Source organism: Canis aureus, chromosome 10, assembly GCF_053574225.1.
Source record: "Canis aureus isolate CA01 chromosome 10, VMU_Caureus_v.1.0, whole genome shotgun sequence".
NCBI classification, from domain to species: domain Eukaryota; kingdom Metazoa; phylum Chordata; class Mammalia; order Carnivora; family Canidae; genus Canis; species Canis aureus.
This window is the reverse complement of record NC_135620.1, coordinates 28,324,079-28,349,196: the sequence shown is the minus strand read 5'-3', so window position 1 is coordinate 28,349,196 and position 25,118 is coordinate 28,324,079. Positions and strand designations below refer to the sequence as shown.

Below are 25,118 nucleotides of genomic sequence, written 5' to 3'. Positions count from 1 at the left end.
ACTTGAAATCTGGCATTGTGATGCCCCCAGCTATGGTATTCTTTTTTTAATATTCCCCTGGCTATTCACGGTCTTTTCTGATTCCACACAAATCTTAAGATGATTTGTTCCAACTCTCTGAAGAAAGTCCATGGTATTTTGATAGGGATTGCATTAAATGTGTAAATTGCCCCGGGTAGCATTGACATTTTCACAATATTAATTCTTCCAATCCATGAGCATGGAATATTTTTCCATCTTTTTGTGTCCTCCTCAATTTCTTCAGAAGTGTTCTGTAGTTTTTAGAGTATAGATCCTTTACTTCTTTGTTAGGTTTATTCCTAGGCATCTTATGCTTTTGGGTGCAATTCTAAATGGGATTGATTCCTTAATTTCTCTTTCTTCAGTCTCATTGTTAGTGTATAGAAATGCCACTGACTTCTGGGCATTGATTTTGTATCCTGCCACACTGCCGAATTGCTTTATGAGTTCTAGCTATCTTGGGGTGGAGACTTTTGGGTTTTCTATGAACAGTATCATGTCATCTGCAAAGAGGGAGAGTTTGACTTCTTCTTTGCCTATTTGAATGCCTTTTATTTATTTTTGTTGCCTGATTGCTGAGGCTAGGACTTCTAATACTATGTTGAATAGCAGTGGTGAGAGTGGACATCCCTGTCATGTTCCTGATCTTAGGGGAAAGGCTCCCAGTGCTTCCCCATTGAGAATGATATTTGCTGTGGGCTTTTCATAGATGGCTTTTAAGATGTCGAGGAATGTTCCCTCTATCCCTACACTCTGAAGAGTTTTGATCAAGAATGGATGGTGTGTTTTGTCAAGTGCTTTCTCTGCATCTATTGAGAGGATCATATGGTTCTTGTTTTTTCTCTTGTTGATATGATCTATCACATTGATTTCTTTATGAGTGTTGAACCAGCCTTGCATCATGGGGATAAATCCCACCACTTGGTCATGGTGAATAATCTTCTTAATGTACTGTTGGATCCTATTGGCCAGTATCTTGTTGAGAACTTTTGCATCTCTGTTCATCAGGGATATTGGTCTATAATTCTCCTTTTTGGTGGAGTCTTTGTCTGGTTTTGGAATTAAGGTGATGCCGGCCTCATAAAATGAGTTTGGAAGTATTCCATCCCTTTCTTTCTGAACAGCTTTAGTAGGATAAGTATTGTTTCTTCTTTAAACATTTGATAGAATTCTCCCGGGAAGCCATCTGGCCCTGGATTTTGTGTCTTGGGAGGTTTTTGATGGCTGCTTCAATTTCCTCCCTGGTTATTGGCCTGTTCAGGTTTTCTATTTCTTCCTGTTCCAGTTTTGGTAGTTTGTGGTTTTCGAGAAACGTGTCTATTCTTCTAGATTGCCTAATTTATTGGCGTATAGCTGCTCATAAGTTTTAAAAATCGTTTGTATCTCCTTGGTATTGGTGGTGATCTCTCCTTTCTCATTCATGATTTTATTAATTTGAGTCATTTCTCCATTGTTTTTAATAAGACTGGCTAATGTTTTGTCTATCTTAATTCTTTCAAAGAACCAACTCCTGGTTTTGTTGATCTCTTCCACAGTTCTTCTAGTCTCTATTTCATTGAGTTTTACTCAAATCTTTTTTGTGGGGGGGGGGGGGGGCTCAAATCTTTATTAACTCTCTTCTTCTGCTGGGTGTAGGTTTTATTTGCTGTTCTTTCACCTCCATTAGGGAATTTTAAATGTTCCCTCACAGCTGAAGGACTTATCAGCTAGCACCAGCCTTGGTGTTGGAGAGACAGTGGAGAGTCTAGGTACTTTTCACTGAGACAGCAGCTTTCAAGGCCTTCAGCTTACAAGGAGTCTGTCACCAGGGTGAGTTAGCACACAAACTCCATAGTTGTTTTCAACGTGAAAGACCATGAGATGTACTAAACACTGAGGAATCAGTGTTCCTTGAATGAAACTTCCAGCTAGACCCAGTGGGGGAGGAATTTCCTAGCTCCACATAGGTTGGAGACCCAGTAACAGGCACTATCCTAATCCTGGTCCCAAGGGTCCAGTGAGGGCAACTTTCCACTGGCTTCTTCAGGAAGTGCTTGAGAGGCCAGCTCCTCAGGAAGTTTGGAGAGGTTCTGGAAGGCGCTGTCTACCTTGAGGGTTCATAGGCCTTCCTGGAGTGCACCTTGCAACTTTTTCTCACCTTAGGAATTGGAACTTATGCCTCAGCAGTGGTGGTGAATCCAAGTGAAAGCAGATTATATTCCTCTGTGGAGAAAGCTCTGGATCACTAACCTCACAACTAAGCCTCTCCCAGAGGCCTGTGAGACCCTGCCTTCCCAGAAGTTGTGGGGGAGCCATGGAAATGATCTGGCTTGAGTCTGTGGCTCAGGCCTTCCCAGAAGTCTAGCTTCTCAATAAAGGGAGGTCAAACATGTCTCCTTAGATGGTTTACAGGGGCAGTCCAAAAACACTATAGGGCCTCTGGGACACTACAGTTCCTTGAGGGCATCTATCCACTGGCACCTTCTATGAGTAAATTTGAATCTCTCAGCCCAATACACAAGTATGGGCAGTGGCAAGGCTCAGGGCTTTAGTCTGAGACCCAAACCCTCCATTAGATAATATTTAAATGAGCCCTCACAACTGAGGTAGTTTAGAAGCTAGCTCCAGGCTTTGTGATGGAAAGGAAGGGGAGAGGCCAGGTACTTTTCAGTGAGAAAGCAGATTTCCTGACCTGCAGTTTACCAGGAGTCTGTCACAAGGGTGATTTAGCATTCCCTCTCCACAGTTGCGGAAGTGAAAAACCACTGTATCTACTGAACACAGAGGAACTAGCATTTCTTGAGTGAAACTTTCAGCTTATCCCTCCAAGTATAGAGGTGTGCTCTGGCTCAACCTTAGGATAGAGACCCAATGGCACTCACTGTCCTGAACCCTGAACCCAAGGGTCACCTGAGAGCAGCTTTCCAGGCCTATGAAGTGCTTGAGAAGCCAGCTCCTCAGGAAGTTTGGGGAGGCCAGGATAGCCCTGTCTGCCTCTAGGCGACATAGGTGTTCCTGGAGTGCACCATGTGACTAACATTGCCCCTCAGGGAGGTGGAACATGGATCTCAGCAGTGGTGGCAGAGCCAAGGGAAAGTAGGCTATTTTCCTCTGAAAAATAGCTTAGTCAGTCTCCCAGAGACCTGTGAGACTCTGCCTACCTAGCAGCTGTGTGAACATAATGTAAGTGAAGAGGCCTGAGTTCTGAGGTTCAGGTATTCTCAGAAGGCTAGCTACCCAATGATGGGAGTTTAATCCTGTCTCCCCTGACATTTTGGAGGGGCAGTCCAAAAGTGCTATAGAGCCTCTGTGATACCACAGTTCCTTAAGGTCAGCTCTCTACAGGTGCCTACAGTGAGAAATGTCAAATCTCTCAGCCCAGGAGACAAGACTGGGCAGTGGCAAGCCTTTGGGCTTCAGTCTGAGGTCCAAGCCCTGCCCTAGGGAACGTTTAATGATCCCTCACCGCTGAGGGAGTTTAGTAGCTAGCTCCAGCCTTGGTGTTGGAGAAACTGTGGAGAGTTCAGGTACTTTTCATTGAGAAAGCAGCTTCTGGGCCTTTAGCTTACAAGGAGTCTGTCACCAGAGTGAGTTAGTACAGAAACTCCACAATTGTTGTGGACGTGAAAGGACCTCAGGGAGGTGGAACAGGGATCTCCGCAGGGGTGGTGAGGCCAAGGGAAAGCAGGCTATTTTCCCCCGAAGACAAAGCATTCCCTGGCTAAGCTCACCACTAGGCCCCCAGAGGCCTGTGGGACACTGCCACCCCAGCAGCTGTGAGGGCACAGTGGAAATGAGCTGGCCTGAGCACCGTGTCCCAGGAATCCTCAGAGGGCTGCCTTCACAATGAAAGGAGATCCAACTTGTGCCCACTGAAGGTTTGGAGGCAAGATCCAAAAGTGCCGTAGGGCCTCTAGGATTCTACAGTTCCTCGAGGGCAACTCTCTGCTGGCTGCTTCCCAGACAAAAGTCAAACCTCTCGGCCCTGCAGAAGAGGCTTGCCACTGGGCTAGGCCGTTGGCCTCAGTCTCAGAAGCTAGCAATCCATGATGTGAGCTTTCAACGAGCAACTCAGAACCGAGGGAGGTTAGCAGGCACCTCTAGCCTTGGGGGTGGAGGCCCATTGGAGAGGTCAGGAATCTTTCACTGAGAAAAGGCAGCTTTCCTGGCCTTCAGCGCACAACAAGCCTGTCAATGGGGTGACAAGGCACACATCCTCTCCACAGTTGGTGTGGAGGTGAAAAGACTGTGTGACCTGCCGAACGTTGAGGAACTGGCGTTCCTTGAACGAAACTTTTGGCTATTCACCTCCCCCAAGGCGGGAGGTGTGCTTTGCCTCCACTTTAGGCTGCAACCCCAATGGTACTCGCTGTCCTGCAACCTGGGCCAAAGGATCCCGAGAGAGGAGATTTCCACTGGTCTCTGCCTGGGAAGGGCTTGAGAAGCCAGCACCTCAGGAAGTTTGGAGGGGCCTACAAAAGCCCCGTCCACCCCCAGGGTATATAGACCCTTCCCAGAGTGCGCCGTGTGTCTACCTTGTCACCTCAGGTAGATGGAACATCTGTTTCGAGGGCGGTGGTGGCACCAAGTGAAAGCAGGCTACATTCGTCCGAGGGCAAAGCTCTCCCTGCCTAAGCTCACAGCGAAGCCTCTCCCAGACACCTGGGAGACACCGACTCCCCAGCAGTTGTGAGGTCACAATGGAAATGAGCAGGCCTGAGTTCTGAGGCTCAGGCCTTCCCGAAGGCCAGCTTCTACATGAAGGGGGTTCAGACCCCTCTTCCTGGAACTTTTAGAAGGTCAGTTCAAAAGCGCTGGAAGGCCTCTGGGACACAACGCTGCCTTGAGGAGAGCACCCCACTGGCTCCTTCTGAACAGAACGTCCATCTGCTCAGTCCAGCAGATGAGTCTGGCCTGTAGCCAGCCAGGCTGTTGGCTTCGGCCTGAGAAGCCAGCCCCCCAAGATGTAACTTAGAAATGAGCACTCCGAGCTAAGGGGGGCTTGTGGGTACCTCCAGCCTTGCTGGTGGAGGGACATTGGAGAAGCCAGGCATTTTTCACTGAGAAAGCAGCTTCCCTGACTGACCTTGAGCTTTCAACCAGTCTGTCACCAGGTGACTTAGCCACATCCTCTCCACAGGTTTTGTGGAGGTTAAAAGACTGTGCGACGACCTGAACGTTGAGGAACGAGCGTCCCTTGAATGAAACTGTCAGCTAGTCCCTCCCAGGTGGGAGGTATGCCCTGGCTCCTGGCTCCTGGCTCCACCGTACAATAGAGACCCAAGGGCACTCACTGTCCTGAACCCTGGGCCCAAGGGTCCCCTGTGGGTGGCTCTTCACTGGTCTATCCCAGAAGGGCTTGAGAAGCCAGCACCTCAGGAAGTTTAGGGGGCCTTCAAAAGCCGTGTCCACCTCTAGGGGACATCGGCCTTCCTAGAGTGCACCGTGCTTCTAGCTTCTCACCTCAGCAGACGGAACATGTGTCTCTGCGGTGGCCGGTGGCCGTGGTGCCAAGTGAAAGCAGGCCACATCCCTCAAAGGACAAAGCTTTCCCTGACTAAGCTCACCTCTAGGCCTGTCCCAGAGGCCTGTGCAACCCTGCCTCACCAACAGCTTTGGGGGCGCAATGAAAATGAGCTGGCTTGAGTCTGTGGCTCAGTCCTTTCCAAAGGGTAGCTTTTCAATCAAGAGAGCTCAACTGGTCTCCCAGAAGTTTTGGAGGGCCTGTTGAAAAGCACTAGAAGTCTTCTTGGACACCACAATTCCTTGATTACAGCTCTCCTCTGGCCTCATCCAAGATGAAAGTCCAACCCATCAGCCCAGCATTAGAGTCTCAGCATTGTCAAGGCTGTGAGTTTCAGTCTGAGAACCAAGCCCTCCCTTAAGGGAACCTTTCAATGATTCCTCAGATTTGAGAAATTTTAGCAGGTATATCCATCATTGGTGGTGGAAGACCATTGGAGAATCCAAGTACTTTTCACTGAGAAAGCAGCTTTCCTGGCCTTTAGCTGACAATGAGTCTCTCACTGGGATAAGATAGCACACTTTCTCCACAGTTGGTGTGGAGGTGAAAAGACTATGTGACCTACTATATGCTCAGGAATTAGCATTCCTTGAATGAAACTTTAGGTAGCCCCTCTCAGGTGGGAGAAATTTCTTAGCTCCACATTTGACCCAATGACACTCACTGTCTTTAACCCTTGGCCCAGGGGTCCTCTGAGGGAGCTTTCCATTGGTCTATCCAGGAAGGGCTTGAGAAGCCAGATCCTCAGGAAGATTAGTTGGGCCCTGGAAGAATATAAAAAATAGTGAAAGGAATTAAAGGGGAAAGGAGAGAAAATGAGTGGGAAATATCAGAGAGGCTGACAGAACATGAGAGACTCCTAACTCTGGGAAACGAACAAGGGGTAGTGGAAGGGGAGGTGGGTGGGGGAGTGTGGTGACTGGGTGATGGGCACTGAGGGGGACACTTGACGGGATGAGCACTGGGTGTTATATTTTGGCAAATCAAACTGCAATAATAAATTAATTAATTAAATCCTCAAATTCTAAAAAAAAAAAAAAGATAGGCCCTGGAAGGCGCTGTCCAACTCTAGGGGACGTAGGCCTTCCTGGAAGGCACTTTGCGATTATTTTTTCACCTCACAAAGTTGGAGCATGTGTCTCATCAGTGGTGGCAGCACAAAGGGGAAGCACTTTCCTCTGAGGACAGAGCTCTCCCTGACTAAACTCACCACTAGGCCTCTCCCAGAGGCCTGTAAGACACTGCCTCCCCAGCAGCTGTGAGGGCAAAATCGAAATGAGCTGGCCTGACTACTAAGGCTCAAGCCTTCCCAGAAAGCTAGCTTCTCAATAAAGGGAGTCAAATGTGTCTCACAGAAGGTTTGGAGAGGCAGTCCAAAACAGCTGTAGGGCCTCTGGGAGACCACAGTTTCTTGAGTGCAGCTATCCCCTGGCCTCTTCCATGAGGAAAGTCAAAACCTTCAAGCCACCAGATGAGTCTGGGCAGTGGCAAGACTATGGTCTTCAGGCTGAGAATCAAGCCCACTCTGATGGAACATTTCAACGAGTCCACAGACCTGAGGGAGTTTAGCAGCTAGCTCCATCCTTGGTGTTGGAGGACATTTGGAGAGGCCAGGTACTTTTCCCTGAGAAAACAGCTTTCCAGGCCTTCAGCTTACAATTAGCATTCCCGGAATGAAACTTTAAGCTAGTCCCTCCCGGTTGGGGGGAATTTCCTAGCTCTACATTTGACTGGAGATCAAATGCACTATCTGTCCTGAATCCTGGGCCCAAGTGTCCCTTGAGGGCAGTTTTCCACTGGTCTATCCAAGAAGGGCTTTGAAGCCAGCACCTTAGGATGTTTAGAGGGGCCTTGGAAAGCCCTGTCCACCTCTAGGGGACATAGATCTTCCTAGAGTGTACCAAGCAACCAGCCTCTCACATCAGGGTGATGGAACATGTGCCTCTGCAGTGGTGGCAGCGTCTAGTGAAAGCAGTCTATGTCCTCACAATACAAATCTCTCCCTGACTAAGCACACCACTAAGCCTCTCCAGAGACCTATGAGTCCTTGCCTCCCTCGTACAGGTGAGGGACCAAAAAATGATCTAGCCTGAGTTCTGAGTCTCGGGCCTTCCCAAAGGCTAGCTTCTCAATTAAGGGAGTACAACCAGTCTCTCGGAAGTTTTGGGGGGCCGGTCCAAAAGCGATGGAAGGCCTCTGGCACCACAGTTCCTTGAAGGCATCTCTCTTCGGCCTCTTCCTGAGGAAAGTCGAACCCATCAGCCCAGCAGAGGAGTCAGGGAGAGGACAGGCTGTGGCTTCAGTCTGAGAACCAAGTCCTCCCTGATGGAAAGTTTCAATGAACTCTCAGAGTTGAGGCAGTTTAGCAAGTATATGCATCTTGGTGCTGGAGGGTTATTCGAGAGTCCAGATACTTTTCACTGAGAGAGCAACTTTCCTGGCCGTTAGCTTACAATGAATCTGTCACCGGGATGATTAGCACACCTTCTCCACAGTTGGTTTAGACTTGAAAAGACTATGCTATGTACCGAAAGTTGAGGAATTAGCATTCCTTGAATGAAACTTTCTGCTAGCCCCTCCCAGGTGGGAGAAATTTCTTAGCTCCACATTTGGTTGGAGACCCAATGACACTCACTGTACTGAACACTGTGCCCAATTGTCCATGAGGGCAGCTTATCACTGGAACCCACAGAGCTGAGGGATTTTAGCAGCTAGCCCCATCCTTAGTGGTGGAGGGCAATTGGAGAGTCCAGGTACTTTTCACTGAGAAAGCAGCTTTACAGGCCTTCAGTTTATAAGGAGTCTGTCACTGGGGTGATTTATCATACCCTCTCCACAGTTATTGTGGCGGTGAAAAGACTATTCGACCTACTGAAAGATGAGGAATTAGCATTCCTTGAATGAAACTTTCAGCTAGCCCCTCCCAGTTAGGAGGAATTTCCTAGCTCCACATTTGGCTTGAGAGTGAATGATATTAACTATCCTGAAACCTGGGACTAAATGTCCCTAGAGGGCAGGTTTCCACTGGCCTCTCCAAGAAGGGCTTGAGAAGCCACTTCCTTAGGAAGTTTGAAGGGGCCTTGGAAAGCTCTGTCCACCTCTAGGGGACATAGGCGTTCCTAGAGTGCACCGTGCAACCAGATTCTTACCTCAGGGAGATGGAACATGTTTCTCTGCAGTGGTGGTGGCACCTAGGGAAAGCAGGCTATGTTCCTCTCAATACAAATCTCTACCTGACTAAGCTCACCACTAAGCCCCCTCCAGAGGCCTGTGAGTCTCTTCCTCCCCCGTAGATGCAGGGGCACAATGGAAATGGGCTGGCCTGAATCTGAGGCTTGGGCCTTCCCAAAGTCTAGCTTCTCAATGAAGGAAGTTCAACTGATCTCCCAGAAGTTTTGAAGGGCCTGTTGAAAAGCGCTAGAAAGCCTCCAGGACACCACAGTTCCTTGAGTACAGCTCTCCTCTGGCCTCATCCATGAGAAAAGTCGAACACCAGCAGAGCATTCAAGTCTTAGCAGTGGCAAGGCTGAAGGCTTCAGTCTGAGAACCAAGCCCTCCCAGATGGAACCTTTCAACGATTCCTCAGATTTGAAGAATTTTAGCAGGTATATCCATCCTTGGTGGTGGAGAGCCATTGGAGTGTCCAGGCACTTTTTACTGAGAAAGCAGCTTTCCTGGCCTTTAGCTTACAACGTATCTCTCACCGGGATGACTTAACACACCCTCTCCACAGTTGGTATGGAGGTGAAAAGACTATGTGACCTACTGAATGCTGAGGAATACTGAACACATTCCTTGAATGAAACTTTCAGCTAGCCCCTTCCAGGTGGGAGCAATTTTTTAGCTCCACATATGGCCAGAGTCCCAATATGCTCACTGTCCTGAACCCTGCGCCCAAGGGTCCTGTGAGGGCAGCTTTGCACTGGCTTCTCCAAGAAGGGCTTGAGAAGCCAACTCTTCAGGAAGATTGGATGGGCCCTGGAAGGTGCTGTCCTACTCTAAGGGATATAGGCCTTCCTAGAGTGCACCTTGTGAAAAGTTTCTCATCTCAGGAAGTTGGAACATGTGTCTCAGCAATGATGGGGGCTCCAAGGGAAAGAAGGCTACTTTCCTCTGAGGACAAAGTTTTCCCAGAGTAGGCTCACCTCTAAGCCTCTCCCAGAGGTCTGTGAGACCCTGGCTACCCAGCGGCTGTGGGGACGCAATGGAAATGAGGTGGTCTGAGTTCTGAGGTAAGGCCTTCCCGGAAGGCTAGTTTCTCAATAAAGGCAGACACATTTAGTGTCTCCCTAGAATTTTGGAGGGGCAGTCCAAAAACGTTGTAAGGCCCCTTAGGACACAACATTTCCTAGAGTGCAGCTCTCCTCTGGCATCCTCTGTGAGGAAAACCAAACCCCTCAGATGAGCAGACAAGTCTGGACAGTGGCAAGGCTGTGGGCTTGGGCTGAAACACATGGCCTTGCTTATGGAACCTTTAAATGAGCCCTCACAGCCGAGGGAGTTTAGCTACCTGCTCCAGCCTTAGTGTTGTAGAGACACTGGAGAATCCAGGTATTTTTCACCATGAAATCATCTTTACAGGCCTTCAACTTATAAGGAGTCTGTTACTGGTGTGAGTTAGCACACCCTCTCCACAGTTGTTGGAGGTGAAAAGACGAAGAGATCTACTGAACGCTGAGGATTTAACGATCCTTGAATGAACCTTTCAGCTAGCCCCTCCCAGGAATTACCTAGCTCATTTGGCTGCAAACCCAATGACACTCACTGTCCTGAACCCTGGGCCCAAGGGTCCCATAAGAACAGTTTTCCACTAGCCTCTCCAGGAAGGGTTTGAAATGACAGATCCTTAGGAAATTTGCAGGGGCCCAGAAAGGTGCTGTCCAACTCTAGGGGGACATAGGCCTTCCTGGAGTGCACCTTGAGACTAGTTTCTTACTTCAGAGAGTTAGAACATGTGTTTCTGCAGTGGTAGTAGCTCAACTGAAAGCAGGCTACATTTTCTGAGAACAAACATCTCCCAAACTAAGTTCAACACTAAGCCTCTCCTAGAGGCCTGTGAGACCCTGCCTCCCCAGCAAATGGAGGGCACAATTAAATGAGCTGGCCTTGGTTCTGAAACTCAAGCCTTCCTAGAGGTTTAGCTTCTCAATACAGGGAGTTCAAAAGTGTCTCCCCAAAAGGTTTGGACAGGCGGACCAAAACCTCTGTAGTGCCTCTAGGATACCACGGTTCCTTAAGCGTTGCTCTCCACTGGGGCCTCTTTCTTTTAAATATAATATATGTATTTTTTTTATTGGAGTTCGATTTGCCAACATATAGTATAACACCCAGTGCTCATCCTGTCAACTGTCTCCCTCTGTACCCATCACCCAGTCACCCATCCCCCCGCCCACTTCCCCTTCCACTACCCCTTGTTTGTTTCCCAGAGTTAGGAGCCTCTTATGTTCTGTCTCTCTCTCTGATATTTCCCACTCATTTTCTCTCCTTTCCCCTTTATTCCCTTTCACTATTTTTTATATTCCCTGTATGAATGAAACCATATAATGTTTGTCCTTTTCCGATTGACTTACTTCACTCAGCATAATACCCTCCAGTTCCATCCACGTTGAAGCAAATGGTGGGTATTTGTCATTTCTAATGGCTGAGTAATATTCCATTGTATACATAGACCACATCTTCTTTATCCATTCATCTTTCAATGGACACTGAGGCTCCTTCCACAGTTTGGCTATTGTAAACATTGCTGCTATAAACATTGAGGTGCAGGTGTCTCAGTTTTTCACTGCATCTGTATCTTTGGGGTAAATCCCCAACAGTGCAATTGCTGGGTCATAGGGCAGATCTATTTTTAACTCTTTGAGGAACTTCCACACAGTTTTCCAGAGTGGCTGTACCAGTTCACATTCCCACCAACCGTGCAAGAGGGCTCCCCTTTCTCCACATCCTCTCCAACATTTGTTGTTTCCTGTCTTGTTAAGCTACAAAGCCGTGATCAGGGAATCCCTGGGTGGCTCAGTGGTTTAGCACTGCCTTCGGCCCAGGGCGTGATCCTGGAGACCCGGGATCGAGTCCCATGTCAGGCTCCCTGCATAGAACCTGCTTCTCCTTCTGCCTGTGTCTCTGCCTCTCTGTGTGTGTGTCTTTCGTGAATAAATAAATAAAATCTTTTAAAAAATTAATAAAGAATAAGAGAGAGAGAAAAAAAGCTGTGATCATCAAGACAGTGTGACACTGGCACAAAAACAGAGATCAATGGAACAGAATAGAGAATCCAGAAGTGGGCCCTCAACTTTATGGTCAACTAATATTCGACAAAGCAGGAAAGACTATCCACTGGAAAAAAGACAGTCTCTTCAATAAATGGTGCTGGGAAAATTGGACAGCCACGTGCAGAAGAATGAAACTAGACCATTCTCTTATACCATACACAAAGATAAACTCAAAATGGATGAAAGACCTAATGTGAGACAAGAATCCATTAAAATCCTAGAGGGAACACAGGCAACACCCTTTTTGAACTTGGCCACAGCAACTTCTTGCAAGATACATCTATGAAGGCAAGGGAAACAAAAGCAAAAATGAATTATTGGGACTTCATCAAGATAAAAACTTCTGCACAGCAAAAGAAACAGTCAACAAAACTAAAAGACAACCTACAAAGTGAGAGAAGATATTTGCAAATGACCTATCAGATAAAGGGCTAGTATCCAAGATCTATTTAAAAAACTTATCAAACTCAACAGCAAAGAAACAAACAATCCAATCATGAAATGGGCAAAAGACATGAAGAGAAATCTCACAGAGGAAGACATAGACATGGCCAACATGCACAAGAGAAAATGCTCTGCATCACTTGCCATCAGGGAAATACAAATAAAAACCACAATGAGGGCAGCCCCGGTGGCTCAGCGGTTTAGCGCCGCCTTCAGCCCAGGGTGTGATCCTGGAGACCCGGGATCCAGTCCCACGTCTGGCTCCCTGCATGAAGCCTGCTTCTCCCTCTGCCTGTGTCTTTGCTTCTGTGTGTGTGTGTGTGTCTGTCATGAATAAATAAATAAAATCTTTAAAACACACACACACACACACACACACACAATGAGATACCATCTCACACCAGAGAGAATGGTGAAAATTAACAGTACAGGAAACAACAAATGTTGGAGAGGATGTGGAGAAAGGGGAACCCTCTTGCACTGTTGGTGGGAATGTGAACTGGTGCAGCCACTCTGGAAAACTGTGTGGAGGTTCCTCAAAGAGTTAAAAATAGACCTGCCCTATGACCCAGCAATTGCACTGCTGGGGATTTACCCAAAGATAGAGATGCAGGGAAAAACTGAGACACCTGCACCCCAACGTTTCTAGCAGCAATGTCCACAATAGCCAAACTGTGGAAGGAGCCTCGGTGTCCATCGAAAGATGAATGGATAAAGAAGATGTGGTCTATGTATACAATGGAATATTACTCAGCCATTAGAAACGACGAATACCCACCATTTGCTTCAACGTAGATGGAACTGGAGGGTATTATGCTGAGTGAAGTAAGTCAATCGGAAAAGGACAAACATTATATGGTCTCATTCACTTGGGGGATATAAAAATTAGTGAAAGGGAATAAAGGGAAAGGAGAGAAAATGAGTGAAAATATCAGTGAGGGTGACAAAACATGAGAGACACCTAACTCTGGAAATGAACAAGGGGAGGTGGGTGGGGGGTTGGGGTGACTGGGTGATGGGCACTGAGGGGGGCACTTGGTGGGATGAGCACTGGGTGTTATGCTATATGTTGGCAAATTGAACTCCAATTAAAAAGATTAAAAAAAAAAAGAACAGTGAGGGTGGAGACACAATGGAAATTCAATGTACATAACTCTCTGTAACAAGCGTCCCTTGATTTTTAGTTTAGTTTAGTTTTGTTTTATAGGATTTTATTTATTCATTCATGAGACACACAGAGAGAGAGAAGCAGAGACACAGGCAGAGGGAGAAGCAGGCTCCATGCAGAGAGCCCAACGTGGGACTCGATCCCAGGTCTCCAGGATCACACCCTGCGCTGAAGGTGGCGCTAAACTGCAGAGCCACCCGGACTGCTCGATATTTAGTTTTCAACTTAAGTTATCACATATGGGAGTTAGAACCTTTCTCAACACTAGCTGTGGACTCTCAACAGAAAGATGATGTACTTAAATCTGAGAAAACAGAAAGTTGTTAATGAAGCTTCAACAGGCATCTCACATATGGGATTTAGAACCTAACTCAACTGTAGGTGAGGAGGTACCATGGAAATGTGCTGTACTTTGAGAAACAAGCCTTCCTTGAAAGAGGTTTGAAACTAGACTCTCACGTAAGGGAGTTGGAAACCATGTCTAAAGTAGGTGTGGGGGATCCCTGGGTGGCGCAGCGGTTTGGCGCCTGCCTTTGGCCCAGGGCGCGATCCTGGAGACCCAGGACTGAGTCCCACATCAGGCTCCCTGCATAGAGCCTGCTTCTCCCTCTACCTATGTCTCTGCCTCTCTCTCTCTCTCTATGCATCTCTCATGAATAAATAAATAAAAATCTTAAAAAAAAAAAAGAAAAAAGAAAATATATCAAAAGAACCTATGGAGGCTTGAGGAAAATAGGATATACTTAACTCTAAGAAGCATTTCTAGAAGGCAGCTTCTGGCAAGCCTCTAACATGAGGGAGTTAGAACCTATGTCAACAGTAGGTGTGGATGCCCAACGGAAATGCACTGTACTCAACTCTTAGAAACAAGCGTTCCTTGAATGCAACTTTCAACTACCCTCTAAACTATGGCAGTTAGAACGTAGCTCAACTGTAGGTGAAGAGGTGACTTGGAAATGCACTGTACTTAACTCTGAGAAACAAGCATTCCTGCACTTGAGCTTTCAAAAAGCCTCTCATGTTAGGGAGGTAGAAGCTATCTCCACAGGACTAGAAGTGCGGTGGAAATGCTATATAGTTAACGGTGAGAAACAAGCGTTTCTTGAGTGCAGCTTTCCACTACTCTCTCACAGAAAAGCATTAGAATGTATATGCTTTCTAGGGATCCCTGGGTGGCTCAGCCGTTTAGTGCCTGCCTTTGGCCCAGGGCATGTTCCTGGAGACCCGGGATCGAGTCCCACATTAGGCTCCCTCCTTGAAGCCTGCTTCTTCCTCTGCCTGTGTCTCTCATGAATAGATAAATAAAATTTAAAATATATATATATATACATATATATATGTATATATCAAAAGTACCTGTGGAGGCTCGAGGGAAATGTGGTCTTTACTCTGAGAAACAAAGACTTTGAAGGCAGTTTCTGACAAGCCTGTAACATAAGGGAGTTAGAATCTGTCAACAACAGGTGTGGAGGCCCAATGGAAATGCACTGTGCTTAACTCTCAGAAACATGCATTCCTTGAACACAGCTTTCAACTACCCTCTCACATATGGGAGTTAAAATATAGCTCCACTGTAGGTGAGGGGGCGCCATGGAAATACACTGTACTGAACTCTGAGACACAAGCATTCCTGCCCTGCAGCTTTCAACCAGCCTCTCACCTAAGGGAGGTAGAAGCTATTTCCACAGGAGGGGCTATGTAGTTAACTGTGAGCAATCAGTGTTTCTTGAGAGGAGCTTTCCACTACCCTCTCACTAAAGGCATTAGGACCTATATCCAAAGAACCTGTAGAAGCTCGAGGGAAATACAAGCTACCTAAGTCTGGGAAATAAGCGTTCCTTGCAGGCAGCTTCTGACAATCCTCTAACATAAAGGAGTTAGAACCTATGTCTACAGCAGGGGTGAAGGCCCAAAGGAAAGGCCCTGTGCTCAACTCTCAGAATCATTCTTTGAATGTAGCTTTCAGCTATCCTCTCACCTATGGGAGTTAGAACCTACCTCCACTGTAGGTGAGGAGGTGCCATGGAAATACGCTTTACTGAACTCTGAAACACAAGCAATCCTGCACTGCAGCTTTCAACCAGCCTCTCACTTAAGGGAGGTAAAATCTATTTCCACAGAAATGGAGAGGCCATGGAAATGCTATATAGATAACTGTGAGCAATCAGCATTCTTAGAGTGCAGCTTTCCACAACCTTCTCACCTTCCAGCATTAGAACCTATATCACGGGCAGCCCTGGTGGCTCAGCGGTTTAGCGCCGCCTTCGGCCCGGGGTGTGATCCTGGGGACCCGGGATCAAGTCCCATGTCAGGCTCCCTGTGTGGAGTCTGCTTCTCCCTCTGCCTGTGTCTCTCATGAATAAATAAAGTCTTTTTTAAAAAAAAAAAAAAGAACCTATATCACTGTCCTGAATCCTGGGCCCAAGGGGCCCATGGAGGAGCTTTCCACTGCCATCTCCAGGAAGGGCTTGAGAAACCAGCTCTTCAATAAGTTTGGAGGGGCCTAGGAAGGTGCTTTGCACCTGTAGGGGACCTAGGCCTTCCTGGAGTGTCCCCTGGCGGCTAGCTTCTCACCTCAGGGTCTGGGGACAGGGGTCTCAGCAGTGGTGGCGGCACCAAGGGAAAACAAGCTACTTTCCTCTGAGGACAAACCTCTCCCTGAATATGCTCACCACTAGACCTCCCTCTCCCAGAGGCCTGTGAGACCCTGACTCCCCAGAGGTTGTATGGAGCATACAGAAATGAGCTGGCCTGAGTTTTGAGGCTCAGGCCTTCCTAGAAGGCTAGCTTCTCCATGAAGGGAGTTGAAACCTGTCGCCCCACACACTGTGCAGGGGCAGTCCCAAGGTGCTGGAGGGCCTCTGGGACACCACAGTTCCTGAGTGCAGTTCTCCACTGGCCCCTTCTGTGAAGAAAGTTGAACCTCTCATCCCAGCAGACATAGGAGCCTGGGCAGTGGAAAGGCTGTGGGTTTTAGTCTAAGAACCATGCCCTCCCAGAGGGAACCTTTCAACATGCCAGTCCCCATATCTGAGAGAGGTTAGCAGATAGCTCCACCCTTGGGGGTGAGAGGCAAGGGCAGAAGCCAGGTACTTGTCACTAAGAAAGCAGCTTTCCTGGCCTGCAGCTGACCAGGAGTCTGACACCAGGGTGAGATAGCACACCTCCACAGTACTTGTGGAGGGGAAATGAACCTGGGAGTGACTAAACGCTGAGGAACTAGCGTTCCTTGAGGGAAATTTTCAGCTGGCCCCTCCCAGGTGGGAGGTAGGCCCAGACCCAAATGACCCTGGAGACACAAAGAAACTCGCTGTTGTGAACCATGGGCCCAAAGGACCAGTGAGGGCAGCTATCCACTGGCCTTTTCAGGAAGAGCTTAAGAAGCCAGCTCCTCAGAAATGTTAGAGAAGCCTGGAATGCACTGTTCCTGTCTAGAGGACCTAGGCCTTTCTGGAGTGCCCTCTGGCGGCTAGCTTCTCACCTCAGGGAGTGGGAACGGGTGTCTCAGCAGTGGTGGCAGCACCAAGGGAAAGCAGGCTACTTTTCTCTGAGGATAAAGCTCTCTCCCTAAGCTCACCACTAGGCCTCAGAGACTTGAGAGACCCCGCCTAGCAAGCAGCTGTGGGTCCATGCTGAAAATGAGCTGGCCTGTGTTCTGAGGCTCAGGACTTCCTAGAAGGCCAGCTTCTCAAAGAGGAGAGTTCTAATCTGTCTCCCCACAAGGTGTGGAGAGGATGTCCCAAGCACTGGAGGGCTTCTGCGGTACCTCAGCTCCTGAGTGCAACTCTCCACTGGTCCCTTCCATAAGGAAAGTTGAACCTCTCAGCCCAGCAGACGGAGGAGCCTGAGCAGTGGCAAGGCTGGGTATCAGGCTGATAACCATACCCTTCTGGGGGGAACCTTTCAACATGCCAGTCCTCACAGCTGCGAGAGGTTAGCAGCTAGCACCACCCTCGGTGGGGGAGGGGCAAAGGCAGAGGCCAGGTACTTTTCAATGAGAAAGCAGAATTAATGGCCTTTAGCTGACCACAAATCTGTCAACGGAGTGAGTTAGCACAGTGTCTTCAGAGTGGTTGTGGAGGTGAAATGATCCTGCGACCTTCTGAAAGCTGAGAAACTAGCCTTCCTTAAGGGAAACTTTCAGCTAGCACCTCCTGGGTGGGAGATTGCCCTGGCCCCATCTTAGGCCAGAGACTCAATGGAACTCATTGTTGTGAATCCTGGGCCCAAGGGTACCTCGAGGGCAGCTTTCTCCTGGTCTCTCCAGGAAAAGCTTGAGGAGCCAGCACCTCAGGAAGTTCCCAGGGGCCCTGGAATGTGCTTGTCCACCTCTACGGCCCAAGGCCTTCCGGGAGTGTCCTGTAGCATCTTGCTTCTCACTTCAGAGAGTGGGAACATGTATCTCAGCAGGGTTGGCAGCACCAAAGGAAAGCAGGCTTCTTTCCCCTGAAGAGAAAGCTCTCTCAGATTAACCTAATCACTAGGCCTCCCTCTCCCAGAGGCCTGGGAGACCCTGCCTCCCCAGCAGCTGTGGGGGCACAATGGAAATATGCTGAGCTGAGTTCTGAGGCTCAGTCTTCCTAGAGAGCTAGCTTCTCAATGAAGGGAGCTCAAACCTGTCTTCCCACAAGGTACAGAGGGGCTTTCCCAAGTGATGGAGGGCCTCTGGGACACCACAGTTCCCAAGTGCAGCTCTCCACTGGCCCCTTCTGTGAGAAATGTCAAACCTCTCAGCCCAGCAGACAGAGAAGTCTGGGCATAGGCAAGGCTGTGGACTTCAGTGTGAGAACCAGGTCTGCCCAGTGAGAACCTTTCAACATGCCCCCTTCACAGTTGAGGGAGGTTAGCAGCTAGATCCACTCTGGGTAAGGGAGGGGAAGTGGAGAGGGCAGGTACTTTTTCCCTGAGAAACCAGATTTCCTGGCCTGTAGCTGATCAGGAGTCTGTCATGGGGGTGAGTTAGCACACCCTCTCCACAGAAGTTGTGGAGGTGAAATGACCCTGCGACCTCCTGAATGCTAAGGAAGTAGCATTCTTGAGGAAAATTTTCAGTTACCCACCCCTAGGTTGTAGGTGGCCCTGGCTACCCAGTGGAACTCGCTGTCCTGAACCCTGGACCCAAGGGTCCCATGAGGGCAGCTTTCCACTGGCCTCTCCAGGAAGGGCTTGAGAAGCCAGCTGCTCAGGAAGTTTAGAGGGGCCCTGGAATGTGTTGTCCACCTCTAGGGGACCTAGACCTTCCTGGAGTGCCCCCTGGAGACTAGCTTCTCACCTCAGAGTGTGGGAACCGACATCTCAGCAGTGATGGTGACATCAAGGAAAAGCAGGCTACTCTACTGTGAGGACAAATCTCTCCCTGACTAAGCTCACAACTAGGCCTCTCCCAGAGGCCTGGGAGACCCTGCCTCCCTAGCAATTGGGTGGGTGCAATGGAAATGAGCTCGCCTGAGTTCTGAGGCTCAGTCTTCCTAGAAAGCTAGTTTCTCGATGAAGGGAGTTCAAACCTGTCTCCCCACAACTTGTGGAGAGGATGTCCCAAGCACTGGAGGGCCTCTGGGACACCACAGTTCCTGAGTGGAGCTATCCACTGGCCCTCAGTGGGGGAGGGGCAAGGGGCAAGGTCAGGTACTTTTCACTGAGAAAGCAGCTTTCCTGGCCTGCAGCTGACCAGGAGTCTGTCACCGGGGTGAGTTAGTACACCATCTCCACAGTGGTTGTGGAGGTCAAATGACCCCGTGAGACACCCTGAAGGCTAAGGAACTAGCATTCCTTGAGGGAAACTTTCAGCTAGCCCCCCCCCCCCCCACGTGGCAGGTGTCCCTGACCCCACAATAAGCCTCAAACCCAATGAAACTCGCTGTCCTGAACACTGGGCCCAAGAAGCCAGGGAGGGCAGCTTTCCACTGGCCTCTCCAAGAAGGGCTTGAGAAGGCAGCACCTCAGGAAGTTTTGAGGGGCCCTGGAATGTGCTCTCCACCTCTAGGTGCCCTAAGCCTTCCTGTCATCCCCCCTGGAGAGTAGCTTCTCACCTCAGGGTGTAGGAACAGGTGTCTCAGCAGTGGTGGCGGTGCCAAGGGGAAACAGGCTACTTCTCTGTGAGGACAAAGCTCTCCCTAAGTTCACACCTAGGCCTCTCCCAGAGGCCTGTGAGACCCTGTCTCCCCAACAATTAGGGGGTACAATGGAAAGGAGCTGGCCTGAGTTCTGAGGATCAGGCCTTCCTAGAAGCCTAGCTTCTTGAATAGTGGAGCTCTAACATGTCTCCCCACAAGATTTCTTGCAGTTTTCACCAAGCCTTTTCCATGGGAGGTAGAAGATATCTCCATAGGAGTGAAAGGGCCGGGTAGCCCGGGTGGCTCAGCGGTGTAGCGCCCCCTTCAGCCCAGGGCGTGATCCTGGAGACCAGGGATGGTGTCCCACATCGGGACTCCCTGCATGGAGCCTGCTTCTGCTTCTCCCTCTGCCTGTGTGTCTGTCTGTCTCTCATAAATAAAATCTTTAAAAAAGACAGAGAGAGAGAGGGTGGAAGGGCCCAGGAAATCCTATGTAGTGAACTGTGAGTCACCAGCGTTCCTTGAGTGCAGATTTCAACTACCTTCCTCACCTACCAGCATTAGACCCAATATCAAAGGACCATGTGGAGGCTCGAGGGAAATGTGGCCTACTGAACTGTGTAAAACAAGAATACCTTGCAGGCAGCTTCTGACATGCTTCTAACATAAGGGAGTTAGAACCGATGTCCAGAGTAGGTATGGAGACCCAGTGGAAAGGCCCTGTCCTCAACTCTCAGAAAGAAGCATTCCTTGAATGCATCTTTCAAATCGTCTCTCACCTTTGGGATTTCGAACCTAGCTTACTTACTGTAGGTGAGGAGGTGCCATGGAAATGTGCTGTACTGAACTCTGAGATACAAGCATTCCTGCCATGCAGCTTTCCACTAACCTCTCACCTAAGGGAGATAGAAGCATTCTCCCCAGGAGTGGAGGGGCCATGGAAATGCTAGGTAAATAACTGTGAGTCACCAGATTTCCTTGAGTGAAGCTTTTTAAAACTCTCTCACCTACTGGCATTAGAACCTATATGAAAAGAACCAGTGGAGCCTCGAGGGAAATGCAGCCTACTGAACTCTGAGAAAGAAGCGTTTATTGCAGGCAGCATCTGACGAGCCTCTCACATAAGGGAGTTAGAACCTATTGCCACAGTAGGTGTGGAGGCACGATGGAAAGGCCTTGTGCTAAACTCTCAGGAAAAAGCATTCCTTGAATGCAGCTTTCAACTAGCCTCTCACCTATGGGAGTCAGGACCTAGCTCCACTCTAGGTGAAGATGTGTCATGGAAATGCACTCTACTGAATTGTGAGACACCAGCATTAATGCCCTGCAGCTTTACACTAACCTCTCACCTAAGGGAGGTAGAAGCTATCTCCCAGGAGTGGGGGGCCATGGAAATGCTATTTAGTAAACTGAGCAACCAGCAATCCTTGAGTGCAGCTTTCCACTACCTTCTCACCTACAGGCCTTAGAACCTATGTCAAAAGAACCTGTGGAGACTTGGGGATATGCATACTGCTGAACTCTGAGAAACAAGTGTTCCTTGCAGGCAGCTTCTGACAAGCCTCTAACATAAGGGAGTTATAACCTATATCAACAGTATGTGTAGAGGCTCAGTGGAAATGCAGTATACATAACTCCCAGATACAAGCATTCCTTGAAGGCAACTGTTTACTATCCTCTCACATAGAGGCATTAGAACATATCAAAAGTAAGTGTGGAGGCTCGAGGATACTGTGATATACTTAACTCTGAGAAACAAACGTTCCTTGAAGGCAGCTTCTGACAAGCCTCTAACATACAGGAGTTAGAACTTTGTCAACAGTAGGTGTGGAGGCCCAATGGAAATACAGTGTACATAACTCGAAGAAGCAAGCATTTCTTGAAGGCAGCTGTCAACTTGCCTCTAAGAAAAAGGAGCTTGACTCTATCTCAACAGTAGGAGGCTGAGGCACACTAGAAGTGAGCTGTACTTAATTCTGAGGAAGAAGCATCCTCTGAATGCAGCTTTCAACTAGCTTCTCACATAAGGGAGTTAGAAACTACCTCAACAGGAGGAGCAATGGAAAGGCTCTGTCTTACCTCTGAGAATGAACCCTTCCTTGTATGTGATTTCCACTAGCCTCTCAAATACTGCTTAAGAACCTATGTGAACAGTAGGTGTGGGGACACGATGGAAATTCACTGTGCTTAACTCTCAGAAACAAGCATTCCTTGAAAGCAGCTTTCAACTAGCATCTCACATATGGTTCCATCAGGAAAGCCCCGACTTTTGGAGAGGAATCAATGCTCGGGTCCCTTGGGGAGATACTCTGGTCTTCATTGGGTTGGTTTCTTGCTGCAGCTTTTGGTGTCTTTGCATGAAAGCAGCTCTGTTCTGACTTGGGAAGTGAAAACAACCGATGGATGGGATCCAGACATGGTCACGCTACCTGGCAACTAGAGTTGTTTTCATAAGTGGCTGAGATTGGAACATCGGGTCTTTCATGACCTGTACACAAATAGGAGTGAGACAAAGACTAGAGTTCCTTGGCATCTTGTTTGTGTCTATGTGTCCCTATGTATTCTACGTGGGAGAGGTTTCCTCTGCCTCCGGATGCTATTGCTAACATGCGTTTTTAAAGGAACTCTAGCTCATGAGTTGAAAGGCAGGCGCGGGTAAAAATCGGGCCCCCGTACAGCTCAGAAAGGTAAAGACAAGCTCCAATGCTTTACAAGTTCCCATGATCTGGGATGAAATTCCCTACATTTGGGACACCTGTGTGGCTCAGTGGTTGAGCGCCTGCCTTTGGCTCAGGGTTATGATCCCAGGATCTGGGATCAAGTCCCACATTGGGCTCCTTGCATGGAGCCTACTTCTCCCTCTGCCTAGGTCTCTCTCTCTCTCTCTCTCTCTCTCTCGTCTCTCATGAATAAATAAATAAATAAATAAATAAATAAATAAATAAATAAATAAAATCTTTTTAAAAAGGACAAAAGGAAAAAGAAAGTCCCTACATTCAAACTTCTAGATCACCCCATTAGAAAGAAGCCTCCCAGGACGGGACCTAAGAGGCAGTCCAGAGACATAAGTATAGAAGAAATTTTTACACACCTGACCTGACCCCCCCACTTCCCAATAATCAAAATCATGAAGAAGAGGGGGAGAGCAGGCCAGGCAGATGCCAGAAATCCAAAATCCACTCCTCCTCCCCAAACACAAGCACCAGAACCGATGCCCAACCCACTGCCTGCTCCTCCACCTCCTTCAGAGGGCTGCAAGGCAACCACAGACGAAGCCTATATTGCAGGAGGAAAAGACAGAAGTTGGAGATGAAGGAACAGGCGGAGGTGGAGGGGGAAGGGTGGAAGGTGCCAGATAAGACAAAGGAAAAGCGGGAAGCCTGGGTGGCTCAGTGGTTGAGTGTCTGCCCCTAGGCTCAGGGTGTGATCCCGGGGTCCTGGGGTTCAGTCCTGCATCGGGTTCCTGGTGATGAGCCTGCTTCTCCCTCTGTCTGTGTCTCTGCCTCTGTCTCTCATGAATAAATAAATCTTAAAAAAAAAAAAAAAAAAAAAACCGGGGATCCCTGGATGGCTCAGCGGTTTAGTGCCTGCCTTCAGCCCTGAGTGTGGTCCTGGAGTCCCGGGATCGAGTTCCACATCAGGCTCCCTGCTTCTCCCTCTGCCTGTGTCTCTGCCTCTCTCTCTCTCTCTCTTTCTCTGTGTGTGTGTGTGTGTCTCTCATGAATAAATAAATAAAATCTTAAAAAAAAAAGTTTAAATCTGCCTCAGGCCTCGCAGGGGGTGGGGGGTTCCCTTGCCTCCTCTACCTCAGCCTCCACCTCCACCGCTCCCTCCCCCTTCTTCCTCCCCCTGATCCCCCTCCTCCTCCCCCTGTTTCTGCACCATTCCTGTGGCTGGAGTGGTTAACTCCATGCCATCCCAGGTGCCTCCAGTGCCATCACTTCCCCACCTCCCCATCCCCAGCAAGGAGCAAAAATCCCCCAAGCCTTGGACCACCTCCTTTTGAGGTTCACATAGAACTACCTCCCAAGGGATCCCTGGGTGGCCCAGCAGTTTGGTGCCTGCCTTTGGCCCAGGGCGCAATCCTGGAGACCCGGGATCGAATCCCACGTTGGGCTCCCGGTGCATGGAGCCTGCTTCTCCCTCTGCCTATGTCTCTGCCTCTCTCTCTCTCTCTGTGTGACTATCATAAATTTTTTAAAAAATTACAAAACCAGACAAAGACCCCACCAAAAAGGAGAATTACAGACCAATATCCCTGATGAACATGAATGCAAAAATTCTCAACAAGATACTGGCCAATAGGATCCAACAGTACATTAAGAAAATTATTCACCATGACCAAGTAGGATTTATCCTTGGGACACAAGGCTGGTTCAACACCCGTAAAACAATCAATGTGATTCATCATATCAGCAAGAGAAAAACCAAGAACCATATGATCCTCTCATTAGATGCAGAGAAAGCATTTGACAAAATACAGCATCCATTTCTGATCAAAACTCTTCAGAGTGTAGGGATAGAGGGAACATTCCTCGACATCTTAAAAGCCATCTATGAAAAGCCCACAGCAAATATCATTCTCAATGGGGAAGCACTGGGAGCCTTTCCCCTAAGATCAGGAACAAGACAGGGATGTTCACTCTCACCACTGCTATTCAACATAGTACTGGAAGTCCTAGCCTCAGCAATCAGACAACAAAAAGACATTAAAGGCATTCAAATTGGCAAAGAAGAAGTCAAACTCTCCCTCTTTGCCGATGACATGATACTCTACATAGAAAACCCAAAAGTCTCCACCCCAAGATTGCTAGAACTCATACAGCAATTCGGTAGCGTGGCAGGATACAAAATCAATGCCCAGAAATCACTGGCATTTCTATACACTAACAATGAGAATGAAGAAAGAGAAATTAAGGAGTCAATCCCATTACAATTGCACCCAAAAGCATAAGATACCTAGGAATAAACCTCACCAAAGATGTAAAGGATCTATACCCTCAAAACTATAGAACACTTCTGAAAGAAATTGAGGAAGACACAAAGAGATGGAAAAATATTCCATGCTCATGGATTGGCAGAATTAATATTGTGAAAATGTCGATGTTACCCAGGGCAATTTACACGTTTAATGCAATCCCTATCAAAATACCATGGACTTTCTTCAGAGAGTTAGAACAAATTATTTTAAGATTTGTGTGGAATCAGAAAAGACCACGAATAGCCAGGGAAATTCTAAAAAAGAAAACCATATCTGGAGCCATCACAATGCCAGATTTCAGGTTGTACTACAAAGCTGTGGTCATCAAGACAGTGTGGTACTGGCACAAAAACAGACACGTAGATCAGTGGAACAGAATAGAGAACCCAGAAGTGGACCCTGAACTTTATGGGCAACTAATATTCGATAAAGGAGGAAAGACTATCCATTGGAAGAAAGACAGTCTCTTCAATAAATGGTGCTGGGAAAATTGGACATCCACATGCAGAAGAATGAAACTAGACCACTCTCTTTCACCATACACAAAGATAAACTCAAAATGGATGAAAGATCTAAATGTGAGACAAGATTCCATCAAAATCCTAGAGAAGAACACAGGCAACACCCTTTTTGAACTCGGCCATAGTAACTTCTTGCAAGATACATCCACAAAGGCAAA

The 25,118-nt window shown here is 48.1% G+C and overlaps 1 protein-coding gene across 5 annotated transcripts in view; it reads right to left on the bottom strand.

The window, feature by feature from the left end:
- MLANA (melan-A) overlaps window positions 1-4,702 on the bottom strand; it is a 75,422-nt gene extending 70,720 nt beyond the window's left edge. For 3 of the 5 annotated variants that reach the window (XM_077911889.1, XM_077911888.1, XM_077911891.1), the window contains exon 1: window positions 4,536-4,700. The gene's annotated coding sequence lies outside the window, so the exon portion shown is untranslated. Of the gene's footprint in view, window positions 1-4,535 lie in introns of all 5 variants that reach the window. The other 2 variants (XM_077911890.1, XM_077911892.1) reach the window with 2 other exon arrangements.
- Window positions 4,703-25,118: the final 20,416 nt, after the last annotated feature.